The sequence below is a fragment of the Bombus flavifrons genome, chromosome 5 (genome assembly GCF_040668555.2).
Source record: "Bombus flavifrons isolate JBK064 chromosome 5, iyBomFlav1_principal, whole genome shotgun sequence".
In the NCBI taxonomy this organism is placed as follows: Eukaryota; Metazoa; Arthropoda; class Insecta; order Hymenoptera; family Apidae; genus Bombus; species Bombus flavifrons.
In genome coordinates, this window is record NC_138446.1 from 7,060,958 (window position 1) to 7,074,244 (window position 13,287).

At 34.6% G+C, this 13,287-nt stretch overlaps 1 protein-coding gene across 1 annotated transcript in view; it reads left to right on the top strand.

Moving 5' to 3' along the window:
• LOC138179976 (protein Tob1) overlaps positions 1-13,287 on the top strand; it is a 123,125-nt gene that overhangs the window by 33,195 nt on the left and 76,643 nt on the right. The window lies entirely within an intron of this gene.

Genomic DNA, 13,287 nt, shown 5'->3' on the forward strand with positions numbered 1-13,287 from the left:
GTCCGCGCGGAAACCGACTATTCTCCTCTTTCTTTCTATCGTTCTATCCAACTCGTGGACTTCGATGCATACCGCGACAGAATGACGATTAATTGGCTCGACGCCTGGAATAGGGCGATTGTTAATCGTCTCGCGACTATCGCTTCTTCATTTTGTTTGAGGAAAGGAGAAACGTTGGGAATTTTTGTAAACTCGATGAATTTCGATGAATCTTGATCGAAGGAAGGAAGATTTGTTATAATTAAACTGTGCATATGTTTATGCATATTCGCATCCTTTTTTTAAATAGGACAATTTCTGGTCGCCTCGCGTCTATTTCTTCTCGATTTCGTTTGAGAAGAGGAGAAATATTGGGCATTATTGTAAGTTCGATGAATTTTGGTGAATACTGATTACGGAAGAAAGATTTGTTATAAACAGGCTGTAGGTATTTCTGAAAATGTATTTCTTTGTTGAGCAGGCCGATCGCTGATCGTTTCGCAAGTACTGTTCCTCGATTTCGTTTGAGAAAAGGAGAAATGTTGGGAATTTTCATATGTTTGATGGATGAATTCTGACACGAGTAAAACGTATTTGTGAATAAATTATAATGTTATTATAAATTTGTGCTTTCGACTTTCTAAATGTTGCTCTTTGTTGCCATAAATGGATGAAGTGAAAGTGTCACCTTTATCGTGGATTTTTCTGATCTTTGCGGGATATTTATCATCTATTATCGGAATATTATTCGCGATATTGTCGTTCAGCATTTAAAACTTCCAAGATGTAGCTTGTAGAATATCTCTTCTATCATACCTGTCACGTTGCCTTTTTGTTGCCATTATAAACAAATGATAGAAAATCCTTTACTGTTACATAAAACAAACTTGTATCCTAAGTGCAAAAAGATACAGGAACTCCGCTTCAAAGGACAAGATATTTCTTGTTGCAGACAACCTCGATCGATCCGACTCTTTTACGCCGTATACGTGTCATGCTACTTCGAACTTCTCTTTCAACACTAACATCGACCATATCGCCTCGTTTGTGCACCATACATAGATATGAACCGTATTTACGAGGTATATAGAAATTTTATGAAATCCGCCATCGAATCTGTCTAGACGCGAGACAAGTATAATAAAGAAGTAAGTTACCGACTGAAATTTTTCCAATTCAACATATTCCATTTACCGTTTCCTATCAAAAAAACACATAGCAACCATTGTACAATTCACCAGCCTTCTTCGAATAATGACTCTCCGTGAAATTTTGTTGACACGTTGAATGCGAATGTTGAATGAATTTTATATATTTTTCCCTAAAAGCTGCAATACATTGAGACATACAGTGCACTATAAATTTCAATTTTTATAAAATAGTCACTGTTATTTAAACAATTCACATTGTTGGACATTTCTCAATCCATGAAATTTATCTCATTTTAATCATTGTAAAAAATTTAGTATAAAGTATACATTTATAATAAAGTAGAGCCTTGATGATCATCATAGCTGTCAACTGTTATATGTTTCTTAAACATCGATTTCTCTGTTGCTGGATTATCAATTCTTAGGCAATTTCGACTTACATGTAGAAATTTAAGAAAGACACGAAAGGAAAGTTTTTCATTAGATTAAAATGTTTCAATCGTCAGTATTCATTATTATATACACGGCTAATTCGACCATTAGGATGTCATCGTTCCACTCCATTTGAAATCACAACAGGGGACTCGCAAATACGATTAAACGCGCGGAATTCGCGCATAGATCGCAAGGTCGATTTCTTGAATGGCTTGGCATTATAGAGGAGAGACATCCGTTGTTCCGTTCCGTTCGTTAAGCTCGTAGAAGCTTGATTAGAACGGCGAGAACGTATGTATATATATCAATCGGTTAGCGCAGCCTTGGTCGTGGAACGGTCTTTTATTTTTAGAAAATTATTGGTCCGCCCTGTAAACAAGAAACTGATACTCTGTTTATCTTTACAGTGAGCAACCGCGTTCCCTCGCCTAGTTCTGTTCATACTAGATTCTTTAGCGACCTATTGGATTATTTCAGAATCGATTGAACCCTTTGCTATCCGAAAATACCATGATACCATCAATCGACAACTCTGTCACGCTTTTGCAGGCAAGTTTTTTAAATTAAAGATTTTTGAGTAAAAGAAACATTATACATTTCTATGAACTATATTATAACTACATATAATGCGATTTTCTTTCTTTCTCTCTTTTCTTTTCTTATTATCCGTAAAAATAATAATAAAGTGTTAACATTTTTTTGAAGTTTAATTTTTGGAATTATTGGATTAATTGGTAGGTGAAGAAAAATAAGTTTGCGCATATTGGTATATAAATTCCAAAAATTAATATTCTTTTCTAGTATTTCTTTGGTAAAAAAAAGGCTTCTAGTACAAATGTTCTTTCATCTTGTCGAGTGCAATAAAAAATTATAAACTTAATTTTAAGCATTCGAAAAAATTGCGTGGGGCCGACAGAAGATGACAGAAGTTGACAAAGCTTAAAGAAAGGAATGCCAAACTTTCCAGCCTTTGTTTCAGCATTTTTGCTTGCGAATGCTTTGTCTGGACAGAAAGAGAAAGATGCTTGTTGATCCCCGAGTACGTGGCAGTGTTTAGATCTTATTTTTGGAGGCACGTTCGAGTATGACATCGAAAGAGAATAACAAAACTGTAAAACATCGGGATCGTTCTCTGCATCTTTCTAGAACCAGTCTAAGCAGCGTCATACCGAATGCGAAAGAAACCATCAAATGTTACCAAACTATAACTTCTTCGGCTTTATTTCTCTTATAAATAACATGCACGTCTCTAGAGAAACGAAAAACAACGAAATGTCTGATTTTACATTTTCTCATAATATCACTAATGATTAAAACCAATCACAATAACGTTTATGTTCTTACATATTAACGCAGTTCGTTACCAAAATATTATTTATCGTATTGTTTCAAGGTAGCTTGCATAATATTGTTTCCAAAAGTTCCGAAAGTGACTCATCGACCGAGATACGTCGAAAAAAGAGGAAAACGCCGCGTGTTTTCAGTTCGACGTCGAGACGGCACAGAACGGAATGTGTATTCGTGACATTTGAAGGGGTGTCTTAAATTAAAACGATGGCAGGGCGGTCTGGGCTGGCAGCGGCTACGAAAGAACACGGCGATTGCCACATCGACTTTTTGGCAGTGGCCATTCTCGAGCTCTCGTTCGCCTTCTTTTTTCTCTGCTCTTGTTTGACACCCAGCCTTTACGATGTATATACGATATGTATACAATATAAATACACAATATACATGTGTGACCTACGTGTATATATAACATACTATCTAACATATGTGTATACGTAAATATGTATTTAAACGACTTAGCCGTCGTTTAGCGGTCGAATGTTGCTTTTTTTCCAAAAACTACTATATTTTGAACGCAGCACGTTTATTCGCGGTCTTGAGCGTTTCCAGTGACGCGAAATCGTTGCGTCGTTCGCTCGAGTTTTTACGAGCCAGCCTGTTATATTTCGCTCGAGACGCGGACAATATGCTTCTTATCTTTAGCACGAATTTGCTTTAAACGAACTAGACTTCGGAGGAAAAGAGAATATGCCGCTTAAAAAAAAGCAATTTTGTCTGAACTTTTGAGAAGGAAAAAGGCGGTGCTGTTGCGAATTGGTTTTCACGGATGGAGAACGAGATACGATAACTTTGGACTGTTGACGATAATTGGTTACTGTGTTCATGTTAATCTCTATGTATTTGCTAATTTTAACGCATTGAGTATACACGAACGAAATCAAGTCTTGCAAATTTGTATTTCGGCGAAGTTTTTACAGAGGTACAAATTTACGGAATTGATTTCGTTTGTATTTGCAATTCTGTAGAATTAAAGTAGTACCTGTGTCTAATTAATTTTTCGGTCAAATTTTCTTAAGAGTACACATATAAAATTTGGCATTTTTCTTTGTCTCATATCTTTTTGTTCTTGAATTTGTCGTTTCTTCCTCTTTATCACTTTTCATAAAAAATATTTGTTACTTCGGAGTTACGTAAATCAAACTTTATCGACAATTTTCTACCATAATAGCTACTTTTGTGACAAACATTGTCTCTCCTAGATGAAGAATATATGTAATAAACAATACTGAAATCAGAAATCGAATTTCTATTAATAAATCCATGTTCCATTCCATTGAAGCTTAAATCTGACTGACAAATTACTACGATTTAGTCATTTTCTAGCTTATTAAAATTCATATTTTACTCGAGTACTGTTGGATCTCAATTCAGAATCGCTATTTTTATCCAACAATGAAGCTAACGGAAGCTTGCCAACGATCGAAGCATCGATCTTTTAAGATAGCGAGGAAAACTCTCACGGACGAGTTTATCGTGGGAGATGATTATTGTCGGATTAATCAAATAAAAACATCGAAGTGTCAGTCATGCAATCGATTTATTAGACGCCCGGAAAAAGAAATTCAAGGACGCGGATAGAACGGCAGAGGGGACAGGTTATAACGTAACCTTGTAAATTACGCTGTCGTTACGTCGACGATGATTATGCCGTCGCGTTAAATAATCGTCGGCCCACCACGGACACACTCGGTTTCAAGGTTACTGAAACACGAGTTCCTGAACCCTTCCATAATCGGAAATTAGGAGGCAGACTGATTATAGACACTGTTATGGGTCAAAGCACCGTGTTCAGTTACGTCTCGACGATCGATCCTCTCGCGATATCTGACCTCGTCGATCAAGACCAGCGTTCATAATCGTTTCTATTTTATTGTTAACAGATCGTCAAGGATTAATAGATTATGAAGACTGTTTCAGTTATTTGTCATGTGTCGTTCGTAAAGCGATAATAAAAATTAGATAAATGGGATATAAATTGGGCGCTATAAAACTAGAAATATTTAATAAAATACTAGAAAGATATAAGACTATAAACATAAAAGAATATAAGAAATTCTGTTAAAGTATCTCGATTATTTTGCACGTTATTAGTGATTTTTATCTCAACGACATAATAAAATTACACTTCTACTGAAAGCTTCTGACAAATATTGTATATCATCTTACCAATGTTTAATACGTTTATCGTAAATTTTAAATTATCTCATAATTCAGGTTAGATAACGTCTAAGACACTTCATATTTTCCAGAAACTATAGAAAACCACAAGACATCTCGTCTTAGAGAAAAATTACTGCAACAGGCTGGAAATTTATTGTATAACTTGTCGTTCATTTTTCGTTTACGATTGTCACTTGCCGTCGAACTATTTTACGTAATGACGATTTCTCAGTTTGAGTATAATATTCAGTAGAAATAACATTGAATACAAGGAGAAAAATTTCCATTCGAATATAAATGTTCACACAATTGGAAGATGAAACCTTGCAAACATAGGCAAGGAAAAACGTACGAGGCTATGACTATGAGGTACGAGAAGTCACGGGAGTTTAATCTATTTGGCGCGCGAAATAAATCGTTTTTTCGCGATGATAACGAAGCGAGTCCGATTACTGCTTTTCAATAAGAATTCACTAATCAATTCCATGCTCGTTGACGGCTCGAAAAATCATATCCAGTTAATTTTACCGATCGAATCTACCGCTCTCTTTTCCTATATTCCCTTCCTCGTTCGTCATTCTCTTTATCGACTGTGGACCGAGATTGACCAAAAATATATCTCGATATTGCCGAGTATTTTCCGACAGAACGCAGAAAAATGATAAATTATTTATTGAAATATTATTTCTAATTTAATGAAACCTGTTTATTCATTTTCCGATATGCTAATTGTTAGTCTTACGAATTTTGATTTTTTAAAGATCAGTTATAATTTGAAAGATTGATTATTCAAATTATATTAATCATTAGTAACTTAATATTACAAATATTAAACTCGCGGTCGATTCTGTTTAATATATCGATATTTATAATCCAGAATGTTAAGAATCTCTTCTTTAGAAAACTTCCATAAAAGTGTCATTTTTTCGAATAGAAATTAATATCACAACCCTATCGTTTTACTTGCTCGTATTCAGATACGAAGAAACGATTCAGGTTGATGAGAAGCCGAAACGTCTAGAACTGGAAAACTGGAAGCGGTTCGTAGGAAAATCAAAGCAAACGAAACGGTCATCCGTATTTGATCGACCAAAACAGTTTCACTGGTGTTGACTGACCCACTAATAATAAGAGCTCGGATTGACGCGAGTATGTCGCGCTCAATGTTTCATCGCTCGAAGGCCGATCAATCGTCGATCGATTATTGCCAGGATTATACCGACAATCGGCGGTCGCTGAAGAGGAAAACACAGGGAACAGAAATCGATTAGAAACTAGACGAACGGCTTCGTTTGAACAGAACCGTGTCGAATTTTACAGTTTCCCCTTGTTAATCAGAGAAACAAGCCGAACGATGCCTCCATTGTTCCAACATCGCGTTCCTCCGATTCGTTAACAACGATAATCGCGATCGAACCTTTGCTCGTCTCGAATCGTCAGTTACTTTGTTCCTCTACCATCGAATAAAGTCCATTTTTCCGCGGAACAATTAAACTCGTTGTTCTAAGAAGCGCGTTAAGCCTGGGTGATTGATCGTTAATCGAGGATCGAAATATTTATGACCATCGTTGAGGTGTCAACCATGATAGATCTCGATTATCTCATCCTTTGTTTCCATGAATCTCGCCTTCCACGACGTTTATCAGTGAATGAATATGTTACAAAGGCTAAAAATATATAATCGTCCCTTATGCAGCACGATGTTTACTTTGTTGCAAAGTTATTCGTGTCGGTAGCGAAAGGAGGAAGAGATAATAATAGGAATGTACAGGGTGTTATACAGTGGCATGTATTTTTTCTTTGTGCCTTTCTTTATCTTTCACACGTTAAGCTTTATAAAGTTAAAGTTAGGACATCTTTTAAAACAAACACGTTTGGTCACATGTACCTCAATGCTTTTATATTTGTAGTAATATTTCTGTATTGGTTAAGACCGTATATTTTTTTTCCTTTTTTCTAAAAGGAGCTAAAAGAAATTTTATAGTAACGAAAGAAACGAGATTCTCCATAATATTTTTATAATATACCCAACACATTTCTTTTTCATTTTCTTGTAAAGAACGTATTTCTGTTTTTGTGTATTAATTATCGTATTTAAGTAAAATGTCCATATAATCAGTCATTAAAAAATCCGACGATTTATAACGAATTATAATTGAATGTTTCCAACCAAGACTTAATTGTGTCTAAAGATTATTTATAATATATTGACTAGATAGATCGTCTAAAGCCTTAATCGCTTGAATATTTATTAACTGCAACGTCGAATATTGAAAGTTGAAAGATTGCACGACCAAAGTTTCTGTCGTCCGTTATTTATTACGTCTTAATGGTATAAACCATAAATTCTCGTCAAAATGCGTTTCAGTAACGAACATCAAACGAAACAGAACGACTCTAACATAGGTATCGCTGAATTATTCAAAATCACAACTGATATTACGTAATAGCAGTGTAATAGGTTTCGCTGCGATCGTACGCTTCTTCGAGCGTGGGTTGTTTTCTGATAACCTACGTGCCAATCGATAGTCGCATTCCTATAGTTCACCGCTCGATCGAATGTGTAACTGTTTGTTACACTCGTTTCACACCTTCAACAAACTTTAAACTAGCGTTGTAAAAGAAAGTAAAGATGAAAATTTCATCGAATCGAAATATTCGAAATATTATTAAGGATGGAAAAGTTTGCAAAGATATTTTACTTGATTTCGCTTTTTTTATAAAAAAAAAAAAAAAACAATAAAGCTTTCCTTAAATGAATCACTTGCTCGATAAAAAGTTTTGTGTGCATCGGAAATAATAATACTATAGTTAATACCGATTTTATTTTTTATAGTAGTAATAATTGGAACGCGATTTTTGTGCAAATTCATATTTTTGGCAATATAATTAAGAAAATAGCACCTCGGTGGAACATTGTTTTTCCTGGTAGCTATTATAGAAAGCACTATAATTTGAATATTTTACATATTTTTTCGTATCATGTACATTCTGTGCAATTTTGCATTTTCAAATCTCCTATAAATGTATAAAAGTCCGTATGCTAATAATAATATATGATTTTCTCGGAACGTTAGCTATTCACGTGATAGAAGAATTGGGATATTATACTCAATTTGCAACACATTAACCCAGCATCCTGGGTTCCGAAGAGGTCAGGTGCTAGCACGTGACGAAAGGAATCACGTCAAAACAGCGAGCAAACGTACAATTCCACGGTCACGTTAACGGAACTGACGCAAACGCAAGCGATGATTACGAATTCAATTAGAGTCCACGCTTTTTTTTTCTCTCGTCGAACAACGGAAACTTTTTATCCACGACGCATTTGCGTGTCTCTCCTCGATGTTCGAGGTTCGGTCATAACCAAACCGCCGGTCTTATTAGGCTTCCATCATTTCGTTAAGCAATCTCGATGATTGGATGACTCGATAGGTCATGATTAACGAAATCTTTTCTGTAATTTATAGTCTTCGTCTCGTTGCCAAAGACAGATCACCTCGTTTAATTTATGCATATCGTGAGAAGACGCGCTAAGTGAAAGTTATCTTATATTCAGAAGAAAGAAAAAAAAAAGGAAAACAAAAAGAAACAGAAGAAATTATTCTTTGCAAAAAGCATTATGGAATTATATTTTGCTCTAAATTTCATTTACATATTTTTTCTACTATATGGGCATTCTTTAGTGAGAAAGCTATGTAAATGTAAAAAGCAGGTATTGTAAAAAGTTAAACCGCGAAAATGCTTCTTTCGTTTAGAGAAACAGATAATTAAACAGATCTTGTGTTATACAATGGCCAGTGTTTTAACAGACAAATGCTTACATGTGTAAATTCAACTAATTATATTATGAAAAGTCTTATTTCTATTTTTTTTTATAGACAATTTATCAAATGTCCTTGTATAGACAAATTATAAAATATCCAGGAAAAGAAAATAATATTTTTTTCTATGGTGCAAGGTTTAAAAATATAATTTTTATACTTTCAGGTATTATGAATATAGAATGAGTTGCAGATTTTTAATTATTATTGTAAGCTGAATTAGATTGAATTTGGCATTTCCCTATTTATGTAGTCGACACTGTATGTATAATATTGTTTTAAGTTTACGATAACTGTTGCTGCATAGTTTACTGCTCCGTTGCACGCTGACTGATTTATTTTGAATACCTCTGAACTTCCGAGCATGACTTAAACGCACGAAACCAGGAACGGAGATTGACCTTTTATCTGAATCGTACTGACACAGATTGACCTTTGAATATTATAAAATCTCACAGCATATAATAGTGAAACAAGATTTAGTTATACGTTGACAGATAGATAAAAAGTTTGCTTTCAGATTTCATGTATTCTTTTAATTTGTTAGAGATAACTCGACGAAATAAAATGGTCGTTCTTGTTTAATACATTTAATGGACTGATTTTGAGAATCTTTATCTTCCGTATTGCATAAGAAATACAAGCTTATTCATTTTGAAACCCTGACCATCTGTAAATATGTCGAATGTTTTTATTGTTTCAATTTTACGTAATGATACCCTTGTTAAAAGACAAACAGGATGTCCTTCCTCCCAGCAACGAGTAATTTATTTTCTTTTTAAAAGTAAACTGTACAAGATTTTTTTAAGACACCCATTTCTTTAAAGAATATGTTAAAAAATAAATAAAGTACATAAAATAGTTTATCGTTAAAAATTCATTGGTATATTATATATTAATTATATGGCATATTTGTCAATCTTTCCTTAAAAAACGAAAAATGATTAAAAAGAACGTCTTCATATCGCGATAGATATTTATAAGTGGACCAAAAACGTGTTCCATTCATGGTTTGCTTTCAACATTTCTGTGATACGAAGTGTAACACTTTATCGATCGACTACAATGCCGGTCAGATAAAAGAAAATATATACAAGAGTTACAAAATATCCCTATTAGCTTTTTTGTAAAGTCGTAACTCTGTTACGTATGCGTATAAATTTCCTGAGATTTAATGAGCAGATTCGAAACGAACATTGCAATTTGCGTGACACAAGGAAACGCAATTAATTGTCGTTCGCTTCTGTCGAATGTTGTTCGTATCGTTTCGGAGTATTAGCCGATTGTTACCTAACCGTCACGCAACCGGAAAACGAAGAGTAAAATTATATAACACAATTACAAAAAGGAAGGCGAAATCGTGACTTAACATATCAACATCTGCCGATGTCCCTTTGTAAACAACTGCAAAACGAGTGACATCGCTCGTTGTGCTCCAAACAATAAAACAAAGAGAAAAATTACTCGTATAACTAAAAATCAATAAATACATCAATTAGTGCAAAGTATACAAAAAAGAGGTAATAAAACGTTGGTTTAACAAACATAAAGATTTTACGATGAGTTACCAAAATTAAACGAATTTAAACTTCTTGAACGAGTTTAAATGTCTTTGGCGAAACTCAAATATATGAAAATAATATATATACCAAATAAAATACAAAAATTATTTTATGTTCATTTTTCTTAAAAAAATAATAGATGAACGTAAAGTAATTATAATCGCGTACAAATGTCTGCGAATATTTACGACTACAAATTTCCACGCTGACTAATCACGCCGATAAACAGCTTTCTTTAACCTTCGGCAAAAGTCCGTCGATAAAAGGTCAAGACCTTTCCATTGCAAATTGCTGAGCGAGCAGTGGAATCTTCTAAGATTAGAAATAGACTTTGAGAGGAAATTTCGAGTCTGATCTTATGGTTAATGAATGACAAGACTGAATCTCACTTGAAATACGTCTCAGTGGCAGAGTGTACGGTTGTCACGCACGTGCGTGGCCTGCTATCAAGGCAGCGCGCGTCTACGCTGCAACGTAGCCATTGCATTTAACGTCGCATCGTGGCATTGTGCTGTACTTGGCCCGGCCACGCAATCGCCGCGTTATGTAATTCCTAGGGATGGAAACAACTGACAACACACACAATATTGCGGGTCATACAGCCGATATAACTGTATTTTACACGATGATCCGTCATATGTTTATGGAATTGATTCGTGGGATTTTAACTAAAGCAAAGATTAAACAATTAAAGGATAATCTTCGAATTATTGCTGAACAGACAAACGTTTGGAAATTTAATAATTTCTTGAGTTTAATGTCACGTCGGTAAAGGAATACAAAAGAGTAGTGATTTCATAGGTTCTTTCACTTGTATGAAACACGACTGAGATGACGAAGAACTTGTGCAATTTGGCTCGTGTAAAGTGGAGGATGTCCCGAAGACTGACACAATGGAATTAATGGAGAAGAACAGATTTTTTCTTGTTTACTAGCATCATATGATCTATAGGTTAAACTGTATAATTATTTACATTTATTCTCTTCCTAAAAATCTGTAAAGGTAGCTGGGTCTACAACATTCAAATAATAGATGACATAGACGGTACAATTAAGATAAATGTACATTTTGTTTCAATTAAAATCCTTCACTTCTGGTAACGTTCAAAGTTCGTCGCACCAGCTTTGTACACGGAAAAGATTTAATATCATCGTTCCCTTTGGTAAAGAGGAAATCACACAAGGTCGCCGGTGACACGAATACTTGGTAAATACTGTCGATCGGCAGTGGTGAATATGACCGTGAAAATAACCGAGGGAATGATATGCACATTTTCCGCGATAATTGTAAGCCAGTTACGAAAGCCTCGATATCAGCGTGAGCGTATTTCGTGCGCCGCGTTGGTGACATTTCAAGAAGTTCAAGATCGCGTGAAATAAAAAAGTCTTCTTTCATAGGCGGTGCTCATGCAGCTACAGTACTGCGCAAAACTCTTGGACTTTCCTTGGGCTATGCAAAAATTCATCTACCTTAGTAATCTCATAATAGCAACGATTATCTTTTTAAAAAGTTTGTTACGCAGAAACGAATCTTTAGATATCTTTTTTATGGTGTTACTTCTTCATGACTTTTCCAGGGTCTAACAAACTTTTTCAGAAATATTTCGATAAATAGTCAATAGTGTTTTAAGTTCTCCAAATATAATGACAACATATGACATAACTTATCTTGGACAGAAATTAAATAATATACTAACAACAAGCTTAGTGTAATATCACTTACCTTCATATTTCTTTATAGAAAGAGAATACCTCCATTTAGTCGGTGGCCAAAAACTTTTGCACAGTACTGTATGTTGAACAGCATGAGGTATGCATGTGTTATGTAAATCGCGATTCTCTAACGAGCGGAGGACATTGAAAGAATTCTGGTTTTGCAACACTGTTGCTCGCGCGATGTAGAAATACCTGTCGATGTGCTTCTGTCCACCCGCCTGGAATACTATCCGATACTTTTTTAAACACATTCATGTTGTTCAATGGACTGATGGCGAGGTATGGCATGTTTCTTCGAATTATCGTCTGATATTCCCGCCAGTAATACTCGTAATGTTACGAAATAACTCACTGATGTTAGGAGAAGAAGGATGTTGCTAGAGTTTACAAGGTTGCATTTGTTGGTTGGGTGAAAGCTAATTGATCTTAGTGCCTAATGACTAACGACTATATTGTGGTTATTTATGTGTTTGTAGGAAAGAATATTTAAAGATGCAAACGTGTACAAAATGTATACAAATCGCTTTTTAGGTTCTTTATCTTTGGTTACGTTTATAAAAATATAAATTCACACAAACATCCATAATCTATTAATGGTGCTACGTATTAAATTAGAATTTCTATTTCGAAATTCTTCCGAACAAGCATCATAAAAATAAGAAACTGCTGATTACTAGAAACTAATTCTGAATCTGCATATCGATTAGATTTCTTCCAATCAAAATTCATGTATCGTGTTTCAGATAAACAAAAACAAAATATCTTTCGATTCTATGGAACTAGCAAAATTTTACGAAATATTTAGCGAATAAATTCATACATCCTATAAGTAGTATAAATATATCGATAATTGTTTATATAGATAATTAAAATGTCTAGTAACCAAAATAACAGTCAACGTGAGACAAAACCTTTTCAACAATATGATTAGAAATAACTGTTTAAAAACGCATTCCTGTTACGCATTAATCTTTCTTTAGAACGGAGTCAATTAGCTTTTAGAAATCGACAAACATTTTACCTCGAAGAATCGAGCGTCGAACGAACGAACGAATACGGAAATGAGACGAGCCGGAGAACGTCCGTCGTTCTGTGCATTGAAAGCCGGGGAAC